This window comes from Cervus elaphus, chromosome 31 (assembly GCF_910594005.1).
Source record: "Cervus elaphus chromosome 31, mCerEla1.1, whole genome shotgun sequence".
In the NCBI taxonomy this organism is placed as follows: Eukaryota; Metazoa; Chordata; class Mammalia; order Artiodactyla; family Cervidae; genus Cervus; species Cervus elaphus.
In genome coordinates this window covers 6,553,386-6,568,414 of record NC_057845.1, presented here as the reverse complement: position 1 = coordinate 6,568,414, position 15,029 = coordinate 6,553,386, and the positions used below count along the sequence as shown (strand labels likewise).

Here is a 15,029-nt window from a genome sequence, read left to right as displayed (position 1 = left end):
TGTATTAGCTCCTCTGCTTTTACATTTAATCTTTTTTTAAAAAGAAACTGAAGATAAACGTCTCTTTTACGTTTCTTCTTTTGTGGTAGAGTACGGGCCTCTGGTCCCATCACTTCATGGCAAGTAGATGGGGAAACAATGGAAACAGTGAGAGACTTTATTTTCTTGGGCTCCAAAATCACTGCAGATGGTGACTGCAGCCATGAAATTAAAAGACACCCGCTCCTTGGAAGAAAAGCTACGACCAACCTAGACAGCATATTCAAAAGCAGAGACATGACTTTGCCAACAAAGGTCCATCTAGTCAAGGCTATGGTTTTCCAGTAGTCATGTATGGATGTGAGAGTTGAACCATAAAGAAGGCTGCGTGCTGAATTGATGCTTTTGAACTGTGGTGTTGAAGAAGACTCTTGAGAGTCCCTTGGACTGCCAGGAGATCAAACCAGTCAATCCTAAAGGAAATCAGTCCTGAATATTCATTCATAGGAAGGACTGATGCTGAAGCTCCAATACTTTGGCCACCTGATGTGAAGAACTGTCTCATTGGAAAAGACCCTAATGTTGGGAAAGATTGAAGACAGGAGGAGAAGGGGACGACAGAGGACAAGATGGTTGGATGGCATCATTGACTCGATGGACAGGAACTTGAGCAAACTCCAGGAGATGGTGAGGGACAGGGAAGCCTTGCATGCTGCAGTCCATGGGCTCACAAAGAGTCGGACACAACTTGACTGAACAACAATGGCACTACTATGTTTAACTTTTTGAGAAACTGACTAACTATTTTTCACAGCATCTGCACCATTCTACATTCTTTTTTTTTTATATAGTTTAATGTATTTTAATAGCAAACTTACAGGAACAGCACAGAAGACAGACAACATTAAAAACATGTACTTGCATGTAGGACAACTCAGTTAGAAAAGTATAGTGAATGGATGGAATCTACTGTATGATAAAAATGCTACAAACACCATTTAGTTGCAGTCAATAAGAAATTTACTTGTTTTAAAAAAATCCAAATGCTGGCATTGTCCAGAAAAATTTAACAGGTTTATTTATAATTGTTATAAAGTTGAACTGCTGAAACTTGTTCACTGAAACATTTTGACTTTCATTAATGCTTTATGTCCCCGCATTTATATTAAAAATTCACACACAAATGAAAATGGAAAAACTGCCAATACCTGATTTCTGTCCCCTATTTTTCCACTTGCAATCATATACTTAGGTACCTTTTGACCCCATGGAAAAAAAATATCTAACGTTCAGAACTACCAATAACAGGAAGAAGAGAATTTTTTTTTTTTTTTAAAGAATGAAATGTTTCCCATCATAGTGGATTCTTAAGCACGTTCTCCACGTATGCGGCGTGCTAGCTGGATGTCTTTTGGCATAATTGTTACACATTTGGCATGGATAGCACACAGGTTGGTGTCTTCAAAAAGGCCAACCAGATAGGCCTCACTTGCCTCCTGCAAAGCACCGATAGCTGCACTCTGGAAGCGCAGGTCTGTTTTGAAGTCCTGAGCAATTTACCGCACCAGACGCTGGAAGGGAAGTTTGCGGATCAGAAGTTCAGTGGATTTCTGATAACGTCTAATTTCACGGAGTGCCACAGTACCAGGCCTGTAACGATGAGGTTTCTTCACCCCTCCAGTAGAGGGCGCACTCTCGCGAGCAGCTTTTGTAGCGAGTTGCTTCCTCGGTGCTTTACCACCGGTGGATTTGCGGGCAGTCTGCTTTGTACTAGCCATGGTATAGAGACCTCCTTATTTACCCCCCTTCTCCTTCGGCTGGAGCTCGGCGAGCTAGAGGCGGCGCTGGCGTTGGAGAGCGACGGCGGCGCGGTGGCGGCTGCGAACACAATTCCATTTTACATTCTTATGTGAGAGTTGGACTACAAAGAAAGCTGAGCACTGAAGAATTGATGCTTTTGAACTGTGGTGTTGGAGAAGACTCTTGAGAGTCCCTTGACTGCAAGGAGATCCAACCAGTCCATCCTAAAGGAGGTAAGTTCTAAGTATTCATTGAAAGGACTGATGTTGAAGCTGAAACTGCAATACCTTGGCCACCTGATCCAAAGAACTGACTCATTTGAAAAGACCCTGATGCTGGGAAAGATTGAAGGTGGAAGGAGAAGGGGATGACAGAGGATGAGATGGTTGGATGGTATCACCGACTCAACGGACATGAGTTTGAGTAAACTGCAGGAGTTGGTGATGGATAGGGAGGCCTGGCGTGCTGCAGTCCATGGGGTCACAAAGAGTCGGACACGACTGAGTGACTGAACTGAACTGAACTGATCCACAACATACAACTGCTTCACTCTACCCACATTCTTGCTTGTTATTTTCTGTCTTTGAGTATCACCATCCTAGAATAACTAAAGATGTTGAGCATCTTTTCATGTGCTGATTGGCCATTCATATAAGTTTTTTTGAGAAATGTCTCTTCAAGTCCTTTGTCCATTTTTTAAGTGAGATTTGTCTTTTGTTGTGGAGTTGTAGGTGTTTTTATATTCTGGATATGAAACAGTTAATGATTTGCAAATATTTTCTCTCATTCTCTAGTTTGTCTTTTCACTTTCTTAATTTGCACAAACAACTGCTTTGTTGTAGATCAAGCAAAGACTCCAAGTAAAACTGATGAGCTGTCAAGGCCAGCACAGGAGTTTTGGACTGGAGGGGCTGGCCTGGGCTGATTCTGCCTGGAAGCAGAGCATCACATGTAAGACGAGAAAGCTGATGTAGGAAGTGGTAACTAAGACACTAAATTGATTTTTTTTCCTCAAAATTCAAGTGACTTCCCCGGCAGTCCAGTGGTTAAGACTTGACATTCCAGTGCAGGAGATGCAGGTTCAGTATCTGGTTGGGAAACTAAGATCCCATGCCCCTCACAGCCAAAAAAACCAAACATAAGACAGAAGTGTTATTGTAACAAATTCAGTAAAGACTTCCCAAAACGTATGTGTTTTACAAAAACCGAAGTTCAAGAGAAGCACTCAGTAAAGGAGTGGATGACAGAGCCATGATAGTTGTCCAGCCTGATCAGCCCAATAGAAGGTGATGCCATCTACTAAGAGGATACATGGTGGAGGAAGACAAAGTGAGGGTGGAGACAATGAATCAATTCGGCGAACAGTTTGAGGGACTTGCCAGGTCTATAGCTCTAAACGTTTTCAGATGTTCAGGCTCAATGAGTGGTACCCAGCATCACCGGGGTCTTGTGTGTGACCCCCAGGAGCTGTTCTAACTCACCATCACCCCCTGACTCTCGTCTCCAAGGCTCTGGTCCCCGGAAGGCCTGAGTCACGGTCTCCTACCCATGAACAATGCACCCCAGCTAAACCCACACTTGACTCAGTCACCACGTGTGTGGGCCTGGGAAATCCACACCACCACTCACAGCCTCAGCTCATCATCTGTAAAATCAGAGCGGGCTAGAAGAGACGGCCTGCGAGCCTCGTTCTTAGTTCACTGAGCTGTTTCCAGAGTAACACAGGGCACTTCACTAATCCGTCACCAGGGGACGCCAGATGCCACTGAGTCTAGGCTCACAGGGCTCCCTGCACAACAGGTCAATAAATGCAGAACCGAGCGGCTGGGGACAAGGAATGTGTGCTGTGCTTAGTCATTCAGTTGTGTCTGACTCTCTGCGACCCCACAGACTGCAGCCCACCAGGCTCCTCTGTCCATGGGATTTCCCAGGCAAGAATACTGGAGTGGGTGGCCATGCCCGCCTCCAGGGGATCTTCCCAACCCAGGAGTCAAACCAGGGTCTCCTGCATTGCAGGCGGATTCTTTACCAGCTGAGCTACCAGACTTTATTTGGAAAGTCAACAGAGTGAGAAGGTGGTGGACTAGCGTCCCAAAGAACCATCTTCTCCAAGTAAGAATTCACACTCTTTTATACTAACAGGGGAGGGTGTTAAATCCTGCCTCCCCTCAGCCTCCGGAGGAGATGTGTTCATTTCTATTTTCCGCAGCCATGACGAGGTGAGCCTGGTCAGGTTATTTCCTGTGAGCTAAACAAAGGTATTTTAGCTTAGCACTTATTACATGGGAGGCACAGTTCCCAGAGATGGGCCATTAGGTATAATTTAAGTTTATAGGCTACATCGTTGTCGTCATTAACTTGCAGCCAAAGCAGTAGAATACACAGGTTAAAACCAAAGGAACAGATCCAGAACTTCCCTGGTGGTGCAGTGGATAAGAATCTGCCTGCCAGTGCCGGGGGCACAGGTTCGATCCCTGGTCCAGGAAGATTCCACATGCCTCAGAGCAGCTAAGCCCATGCATCACAACTACTCAGCCTGAGTTCTAGAGCCCATGAGCGGCAACTACTGAAGCCCATGCACCTACAGCCCATGCTCCACAGTGAGAGAAACCACCGCAATGAGAATCTGCACATCGCAACTAGAGAGAGCCCCCTCACAATAAAGAAGGCTCAGTGCAGCGAAAAATAAATAAAATTACTTTTAAAAGAAAGAAATTCAATACGGTTTCAATTTTTTTTTTTAAGAGGGGAACAGATCCAATGTGGACTCAGGTTTGTCCTTCCCTATTACACAGAGAGGCGCCCTCACGCAGGGCTATGATGGAAGCACCCTCATCCAGCCGGAAGGCACACAGGATGCTGTGGTGGAGGTAAAAAGAGAATTGGGGACTTCCCTGGTGGTCTAGTGGCTAACATTTTGCACTCCCAATGCAAGGGGCCTGGGTTCAATCCCTGGTCAGGGAACTAGATCCCACATGCTGCAATTAAAGCATTGCAGGCGAATTCTTTATCAGCTGAGTCACAAGGGAAGCCCAAGAATACTGGAGTGGGTAGCCTTTCCCTTCTCCAGAGGATCTTCCCGACCCAGGAATTGAACTGGAGTCACTTGCATTGCAGGCGGATTCTTTACCAACTGAGCTACCAGGGAAGCCTCGACTAAGACCTGGCACAGCCAAATAAATAAATATTTTAAAAAGAGAGAACTGGAATGTGGTCCTCCCACACCCTCCTTACCCAGGCAAATCCTTAGCTCTGGGGGAAAAAAAAAAAAATGTTCAATAAACAGCACCAGCAGCCAACTTTCTATTACCTTTACCAGTTTATTACAGTGGAAATCGTCATCCTGCTCTTCACTGCCAGAGCTGGAGTCAGGTGTGTGCTCAGTCATGTCTGACTCTTTGTGACCCCATGGGCTGTAACCCACCAGGCCCCTCTGTCCATGGGAGTCTCTGGGCAAGAACACTGGAGTGGGTCACCCTTTCCCTCTCCAGGGGATGTTCCCGACCCAGGGATTGGACTCGTCTCTGTGTCTCCTGCATGGCAGGTGGACTTACACTAGCACCACCTGGGAAGCCCTTGAATCAGTTAGATGTATGCACTTGCAAAGTAAATTAGATCCAGTAATTTTCAGTCCACTTGTTTAACAGGCAAGGAGAAAGGTTAGCTTTCCTGTCTGTAGTTGATACAGAAATCTAGTTCACAGCCCTACTGATACATTAGAATCACTCTGCATTTGTGCTAAGTCACTTCAGTGACTTAGTGTCCGACTCTTTGCAACCCTATGTACCATAGCCCACCAGGTTCCTCTGTCCACAGGATTGCCCAGGCAAGAATACTGGAATGGGTTGCCATTTCCTCCTCCAGGGGATCTTCTCGACCCAGGGATGGAACCCATGTCTCTTAGGTCTCCTGCACCGGCAGGCAGGCTCATTACCACTAGTGTCACCTGGAAAGCCCTAGGATCCTTTTAAATATATTGATGCCCTAATCCCAACCCAGAGCAACAGCGACCCCTTCTAAAGACACAGCTCTCCCTTCAGCTGAAAGATGAACTTGGGACACATTCCAGCTCTCTCCATCACCTCTCACTCCCCCACCCACACGTTACTCCTTCAAACTCAAGTCTAGTTGCTAATCAAGTTTAGCTCCTCCCTTTGCTAGTCCTACTAAAGAAAAATTTGAGGCCATTCTGCAGGTCTCCAGCAGGGGGCAATGGTGTATACATAGGACATTCAAAGCTGCTTGGGCTAAAAAGCTTTTAACAACTGGGTTAATACAGACCCTGTCCTGTTATCATCCTTATTAACAAGGTAAACCCATAGAGAAAATGCCATTGGAGGCTTTTAGAGGCTAAAACATTCTGTTTGTTCTTTTTCAAAAAGCAGGAACAGTGGCTTTGATCGCTGTAATTCTATCATTGTTATTACAGCCAGTCAATGAATTTTCTGGCTGGAAATCGATGGATTTGCCAATCTGTCCTTCTTTGTGGGGTTCTAATCCTGGTCATTAACACCTAAAAGAAAAGCTGCTAGGGTGCAAGTCACAATTCCTTTGAGCTTTCTTTTTCACTTCTTATAAAGCAGTAAAGATATCTGCCCAAACCATCTCACAGGATTTTTTGCAAAGGTCAGGCAGAATAACAAGTAACAAGATGCTCTGAAACATATAAAAGGAATACAAATGCCAGATGAAACTACTTTAGAGGTGAGGGTCACTTCACAATATTTTATTTACAATTAGCCAAAACATAAACAACTCAAACATCCAAAATTATTAAATTAGAGACTCATTTTTTCAGCAAATATTCAAGGGCACTAGTGGTGTGACCATCCAAAAGAGATTTTTATAACCACGAAAAAGTACATGATGTATATGTTTTTATTGAAGTGTAGTTGATGTACAATGTTAATTTCTGCTGTACGGCATAGTGACTCAGTTATACATACAGACGTATACTTTCTTTTTCACATTCTTTTCCACTATGGTTTATCACAGAATATTGAATGTAGTTCTCTATGTATACAGTAGGATCTTGTTTACACATTCTGTATATACCAGTCTGCATCTGCTAGCCCCAGACTCCCAACTCATCCTTGCCTTGAGCCCTCTTCCCCTTGGCAAACACAAGTCTATTGTCTGAGTCTCTGATTCTGCTTCTGTTGCATGCATGCTTAGTAGCTTCTTTGTGACCCCATGGACTGTAGCACTCCAGGCTCCTGTGTCCATGGCAAGAATCTCCCAGGCAAATTGCCTGGGAAAGAAAATTCCCCAGGTGAGAATACTGGAGTGGATTGCCATTTGTTTCATACATAGGTTCACTACTCATAGTTTAGATGCCATGTATAAGTTACACTTTATGATCTGTCTCTGTCTGATTTACTTCACCTTCAGTTCAATTCAGTCCTCCAACTCTTTGCAACCCCATGGAGTACAGCATGCCAGGCTTCCCTGCCCATCACCAACTCCCGGAGTTTACTCAAACTCATGTCCATCAAGTCAGTGATGCCATCCAACCATCTCATCCTCTGTCGTCCCCTTCTCCTCCTGTCTTGAATCTTTCCCAGCATCAGGGTCTTTTCCAATGAGTCAGCTCTTTGCATCAGGTGGCCAAAGTATTGGAGTTTCAGCTTCAGCATCAGTCCTTCCAATGAATATTCAGGACTGATTTCCTTTAGGTTGACTGGTTTGATCTCCTTGAAGTCCAAGGGACTCTCAAGAGTCTTCTTCAACACCACAGTTCAAAAGCATCAATTCTTCGGCACTCAGATTTCTTTGTAGTCCAACTCTCACATCCATACATGACTACTGGAAAAACCATAGCCTTGACTAGATGGACCTTTGTCGCAAAGTAATGACTCTCCTTTTTTATATGCTATATACGTTAGTCATAGTGTTTCTTCCAAGGAGCAAGCATCTTTTAATTTCATGCCTGCAGTTACCATCTGCAGTGATTTTGGAGCCCAACAAATAAAGTCTCTCACTTTCCTTTTTTTTCCCCATCTATTTGCCATGAAATGATGGGGCCAGATGCCATGATCTTAGTTTTCTGAATGTTGAGTTTTAAGCCAACTTTTTCACTCTCCTCTTTCACTTTCATCAAGAAGCTATTTAGTTCCTCTTCACTTTCTGCCATAAGGGTGCTGTCATCTGCATATCTGAGGTTGTTGATATTTCTCCCAGCAGTCTTGATTCCAGCTTGTGCTTCATCCAGCTCAGCGTTTCTCATGATGTACTCTGCATATGAGTTAAATAAGCAGGGTGACAATATACAGACTTGACATACTCCTTTCCCGATTTGGAACCAGTCTGTTATTCCATGTCCAGTTCTAACTGTTGCTTCTTGACCTGCATACAGATTTCTCAGAAGGCAGGTCAGGTGGTAGGGTATTCCCATCTCTTTAAGAATTTGCCACAGTTTGTGGTGATCCACACGGTCAAAGGCTTTGGCATAGTCAAAAAGCAGAAGTAGATTTTTTTTGGAACTCTCTTGCTTTTTTGATGATCCAACGGATGTTGGCAATTTGATCTCTGGTGCCTCTGGCTTTTCTTAATCCAGCTTGAACATCTGGAAGTTCATGGTTCACCTACTGTTGAAGCCTGGCTTGGAGAATTTTGAGGATTACTTTGCTAGCATGTGAGATGAGTGCAATTGTGCGGTAGTTTGAGCATTCTTTGGGATTGCCTTTCTTTGGGACTGGAAAGAAAACTGACCTTCTCCAGTCCTGTGGTCACTGTTGAGTTTTCCAAATTTGCTGGCATATTGAGTGCAGCACTTTCACAGCATCATCTTTTAGGATTTGAAATAGTTCAACTGGAATTTCATCACCTCCACTAGCTTTGTTCGTGGTGGTACTTCCTAAGGCCCACTTGACTTTGCATTCCAGGATGTCTGGCTCTAGGTGAGAGATCACACCATCATGGTTATCTGGGTCATGAAGATCTTTTTTGTATAGTTCTTCTGTGTATTCTTGCCACCTCTTCTTAATATCTTTTGCTTCTGTTAGGTCTGTACCATTTCTGTCCTTTATTGAGCCCATCTTTGCATGAAATGTTCCCTTGGTATCTCTAATTTTCTTGAAGTGATCTCTAGTCTTTCCCATTCTATTGTTTTCCTCTATTTCTTTGCATTGATTACTGAGGAAGGCTTTCTTATCTCTCTTTGCTGTTCTCTGGAACATTCAAATGGGTTTATCTTTCCTTTTCTCCTTTGCCTTTAGCTTCTTTTCTATTCTTAGCTATTTGTAAGGCCTCCTTAGACAACCATTTTGCCTTTTTGCATTTTTCTTGCCTTCTTGCATTTCTTTTCTTACTTCACTTAGTATAATAATCTCTAGTTCCATCCATGTTGCTGCAAATGGCATTCTTTCTTTCTTTTTCATGACTGAGTAATATTCTATTGTATCTGTGTACCATATATGTGTACCATTCATCTGTCCATGGACATCCAGGCTGTTTCCATGTCTTAGCTATTGTTAATAGTGCCACTATGAACATAGGGGTGCATGTATCTTTTAGAATTACAGTTTTGTCTGGATATATGCCCAGGAGTGGGATTGATGGATCATATGGTAATTTTATTTTCAGATTTTAGAAGAACCTCCATACTGTTTTCTACCTTGGCTGCTCCAACTTACATTCCCACCAACAATGTAGGAAAGTTCCCTTAAAAAGTATATTAGAAGATGTACCCCAAAGTTCATTGCAGCACAATAGCCAAGACATGGAAACATCCTAAACATCAATCAACAGAGGAATGGATAAAGAAGATGTGGGTGTGTGTGTGTGTGTGTGTGTGTGTGTGTGTGTGTGTGTGTGTGTGTGTATTCCATATACATATATAAGGGAATTATGTATGGTTAAGTAATATTCCATTATATTACTTAGCCATAAAAAAGGATAAAATATTGTCATTTTGAGCAGCATGGATGGCCCTAGAGATTATCATACAAAGTGAAGTAAGTCAGGCAGAGAAAGACAAATATTATATGATATCATTTATGTGTGGAATCTAAAAATAATATAAGTGAATCTTTACAAAACAGAAAAAGAGTCACAGACTTAGAAAACAAACTATGGTCACCAAAGAGGAAAGGCAGTGGGATAAAGTAGGAGTATGGGATTAACAGATACAAATTACTCTCTATATAAAATGGATAAACAACAGGATTGACTGTATAGCACAATGAATTATATTCAATATCTTGTAACAACCTATAGTGGAAAATAATCTTTTTAAAATGTAAATACATGTACATACACATATATATAACCAAATTACTTTACTGTGTACCTGAAACTAACACAATATTTTAAATCAACTCTACTTTAGTTTTTAAAAACTCAATAAACATTTGCCAGATAAATGAATTACATCTGTGAGGCAGGCAGTGGACTCTAGTCCCATGAGTCACTTTGCACTCTTGATGGTGGGTGTCGTCCATTCACTCGGGCAGCCTAAGACCCATCAAGTGATGGATGGACAAGTTTGGGGTTATTCACACCATGAGATCCAGCAACAAATGTACAGAATGTATGACTAGGACACACAGATGAATCTCACCAACTCCAGATGAGTAAGGAAGCCAGCCAGCAAAGAAGGCACACTCTCTGCTCCCATTTATGTTATGTTCAAAAGCAAGCAGAACTGATTGACAATGACAATCTCAGTCTGTGAGAGCTTCTATAACAAAAGACCAGAGACCAGGAGGTTTAAGCAATAAAAACCTATTTCTCACAGTTCTGGAGGCTGAGCTCAAGATCAAAGTGCCAGCAGACTTGGTGTCTAGTGAGGGCTCCCTTCTCTGTTTGCAGATGCCTATTTCCCTACACTGGTTTGTGGACTCTTTACCACTGAGCCACCAGGGAAGCCCCTGTGCATCTGTAGTGAAGTCTTGTGCCTATTCTTTTGGCCAGACTCCAGGAAATGGTGAAGGACAGGGAAGCCTGGCATGCTGCAATCCATGGGATCACAGAGAGTCAGACATGACTTAAGTGACTTAGCATGCATAAACATCTTCTTGCTAGGTTCTCAAGTGGTGGAAATGATCTAGTTCATGCCTTGTGGTGCTAATAAGGGCACTAATTGCATTCATGAGGGCCCCACCCCTATGACCTAATCACCTCCCAAAGACCCCACCTCCTAAGACCATCCCATTGGGAACTGGGGTTTCAACATATGATTGGGTGGAGGGGAAGACATAAACATTCAGTCCCCACAATGATGGAAGTCATAATATTGGTGACCTGAGGAAGGAGGTGGGTTTGACTGAAAGAGATAAAGGGAACTTTATGAGGTGCAGGAAATGTTCTATATCTTGCTCTGAGTAGTAGTGAAAGAAAGTGAAAGTCACTCAGTCATGTCTGACTCTTTGCGACCCCCATGGACTCTAGCCCACCAGGCTCCTATGTCCATGTAATTCTCCAGGCAAGAATACTGGAATGGTTTGCCATTCCCTTCCGCACCTGATCTTCCCAACCCAGGGGTCGAACCCAGGTCTCTGAGCAATGATAATGCAGGATAAATATAAGAAAATCAATTGCCAAAGGATTCACTTATGTAGTGCAATTGACTGTATATCTGCTATAGCTCAATTTTAAAATTTACTTTTAAGAACATCCCTCTCCCTCTCAGAAACTCCCTCTAAGTGCATGTCTCTTATCTAGTTCTCAGATAATTAGTAAAGCAAAACTGTTCGTCACTCCAGAACCTAACAAAGAATTTGGCCTTTTCTAGCCCGATACACCAGCTTTCTTTCCACCTCCCTAAGGGAATTTTATTTTTGTAATGTCAAGATTTCTTACATATAATATCCACCAAAGTAGAGTAGGGACATTTCCTAGAGGAAAGGCATTACCGTTTACTTACTCATGAAAACAAGATTCAAGGCAGAGGGTGCCAGGCACACACAAAATTCCACTCCCAGAAAAGTGTCAGTAGTTCAGTCGTGTCTGACTCTTTACTACTCCATGGACTGTAGCCTGCCTGGTTCCTCTGTCCATTGAATTCTCCAAGTAAGAATACTGGAGTGGGATGCCACTCCCTTCGCCAGAGGATCTTCCCAACCCAGGGACTGAACCCAGTTCTCCTGCATTGCAGGCGATTCTTTGCCATCTCTGAGCCACTAGGGAAGATATTGCTGGAGGGTGTAAGTCTTCAGAAGACAGCTCTCCATAAACAAAACCACATCATCTTTTTCAGGTTATTAAGAATAATGAGCAGAAGAAAAGTCAACTGCAATTTTTAAAACTCAAATATCAATTAAAAAGTAGTAATTTTAAGAACCATCAACTGATTGAAGATTTTGGGGGGAAAAAAATGGGGAAGCAAAGTATCAATAAAACTATGGTAGAATTCCTAAATGTGTTTCTTATAAAAATTGAGTCAAGGATATGATTTTAACTGAGAGAAATTACATATGCCCTGGATAAGATTTAGTAAGGAAAAGAAGGAAAAACATTAGTGTGGAATTCTATGTGTATTTGTGTTTTAGATTTCTTCATATGTGTAGAGTTATCTGAGTAATATAAAAGCCAAGCAGAAAAAGGATTTTAATAAAATTTTTTCCTATCCTAGATAAGAAGGATTGTGCAACGGGTTTTCATTCCCTTTTAATCTTAAAATCGGGGTGTATCAGACTCAGCCACACAAATATGAATTACTGAGTAATACGGTAAGTGGCATAGGACTTTTTTGTTGTTTAGTCTCTAAGTTATTTCCTTCTACAGGGGATCTTCCCATAGGTTACATCCACTAATTGCTATTTTGATCAAAGCTACTGTGTTTGTTTCAAAAATCAAGTACATAAATTAAATGCACTTTCAAGGCAGCTTTTCCATTTAAGTTCTACAGAAAAACTTTCTTGTTCTAATCATTTATATCACTAGTTGGTCTAAGTTTACTTTCACATATTAAACGGGATGATGAATAACTTTGCAAGTGAATACAAATCCCTAATAAAAACATTTTCCAGATGCTTCTCTACAAAGATCATTTTTCACTTGAAGGTTTCTAAGCACACTTGGTACAAGGTCATCATCTCATTGATAAGTTGATATGTACATGAGGCTGACTGAGGTCCTGCCTAAGGCGTAGGAGGAAGTAGAAAGTGACCATTAACGGAGTCACAGGATAAAGCAGGTATTGTTAACCCACAGCACATTAGAGTGTCTCACCCAGGATGATGCAGGTGGTAGACAAAAATATCAGGGTTCAGCACACAGGCATCTGTGCCAAAATCCATCACTTTCCATCCCTTCAGCTTCCCTGGTGCTCAGTGGAGAGGGAGAGTGAGAAAGTGTGGAGTGCCCTCTAAAATAATCCCAATTTCTCAGGCAACTGCTTTCGATTTTTTTCACAGCAGCTTCCCAAGACAATTTTCAAAATTCACGTAACCTATTTGACATCTAAATGTTTTCCATTATTAAATCATTTCAAAGGATGTCATTTCCAGCTACGCAGACTGCTTCAGCAATGGTCCCTAATGAGTCTCACCTCCCTGGAGCCAAGCATTTGGGCAGATCCTTCCTGACCTGCCTCTGGATTTGGTGACATGACTTGTTTTAGCCAATGGGATAGAAGCAAACGAGTCAGGAAGGGGCTTGCAAGTGGGGCTTGGCCCCATGTACTTTGGAACCCTGAGGCCACCACCATATGTTATAGACTGAATGTCTACGTCCCACCCTCACTCCACCCCCCTGAAACTCATATGCTGAAGCCCTAACACTCAAGGTCATGGTATTAGGAGGTGGGGCCTTTGAGAAGTGATCAGGTTTAGATTAGTTCATGGGGTGGGACACTTTGAGAGAATCAGTGCCTATTAAGGGCACTAGCAGACGAGAAACAGAGCTCGCTTCACACATGCTTGGAGGAAAGGCTGTATTCATCGCTCTGTTGCATCTGACTCATCTTTCTCTCTCTCATGGTGAGAAACTCCCTGAGACTTGAAATCCACCAGTTATTGTCCCTTCCCCTGTTCTAAAAAAAAACACACACACACACAAACACATACAACTTTCTTTTTCCACAGTGGCTTTTAAAAAGACATCATGATTTGGTGCTAGTGAAAAAAAACTTCATCCAGCCACCCATACCCACCATGATGTTCTATTCATTCCCCAAACTTCAGTAATCCTGTTCCTGGAGTTGTAACCACTTTCCCATCTGCTAGATTTCATTAATGAGTTGCTGGATTCTTGTCCACTTGAGCCAAAGCTTGATCCTGTGACATCTCTGTTTCAACTATTAAGTCTTATTTAAACCTAAGAAAAGGTCTATAAGCCCTTATTTCTTTCAAAATGTCATTGCATCCATTAGGGTGTGCTGGGAAGAATGGATTGCCCAAGCATGTCTGTGATATAAAATTGATTTTATCACCATATAAAAGCTCAACTTTCATTTAAATCTGGAGGCAAAACAAGAAGCAGCATGTATGGGGTGAAGGATATTTACAATTCCTGGGGTTTTGAAAGGGACAGTGCTTTGATGTTCAACTCACATTATCATAAATACCCCAAATCCTATAGACTAATGACCAAATATTCCAGTAAAACTGCATGTGGGCTGGAGGAAGGAGGATGGAACAGAGAGAAGGTCCAGCTCACCAGGCATATCCAGCCCCAGAATCTAAATACATGCTCAGGTGAAAAAGCCAGTTTCCCATGACAAAGCCATAGGCATTTCTGTGACAAAGCCAAGACACCACATAGGAATCAGAATCTTGACTAGAAGATTCACCAGAAGCCAAAGAGGTGTACAGTGTCCTACGATTCAGAAACGTGCATCAAAACCTTTCAAATGCATATAAATGCACACAAAGCTATTTCTATGACTGCACTCTACGGACATAACTGGACTCCTCCACAAAGAATATGCAACATGAATGTTCATGGTACTTTTACAGTGATAAAAACTAGAATTCTTACTGTCCTTCAGCAGGGAATTGGGTATATAAATTATAGTAAATGACAGTCCATCCATTAAGATGAATTACTATGTAGTTATGACTCAGAGTGATACAGATCTATTTATAATGTGATAGGAAAATGGCCACAAATTGTATCATAAAAGCTAAAAATCTGATTAATAAAACAGTATGAATTAATAAAATAGTATGAACCCATTGTGTATGTGTGTCTGCATACATGCGTATATTTAAGAAACCAGTCAGGAGTTCACGAGCCAAAATGCTAACATAGTAATTGAAAGAGTGTAAGAATTAACCAATGTCTAAAGCTCAAGGCAAGGATACTAG

At 42.2% G+C, this 15,029-nt stretch overlaps 1 pseudogene across 1 annotated transcript; it reads right to left on the bottom strand.

Moving 5' to 3' along the window:
- Positions 1–825: 825 nt before the first annotated feature.
- Positions 826–1,868, bottom strand: LOC122687322 (annotated as a pseudogene). Its single transcript, XR_006339097.1, has one exon. The product of XR_006339097.1 is annotated as a histone H3.3A-like (transcript).
- Between the last annotated feature and the right edge of the window lie 13,161 nt (positions 1,869–15,029).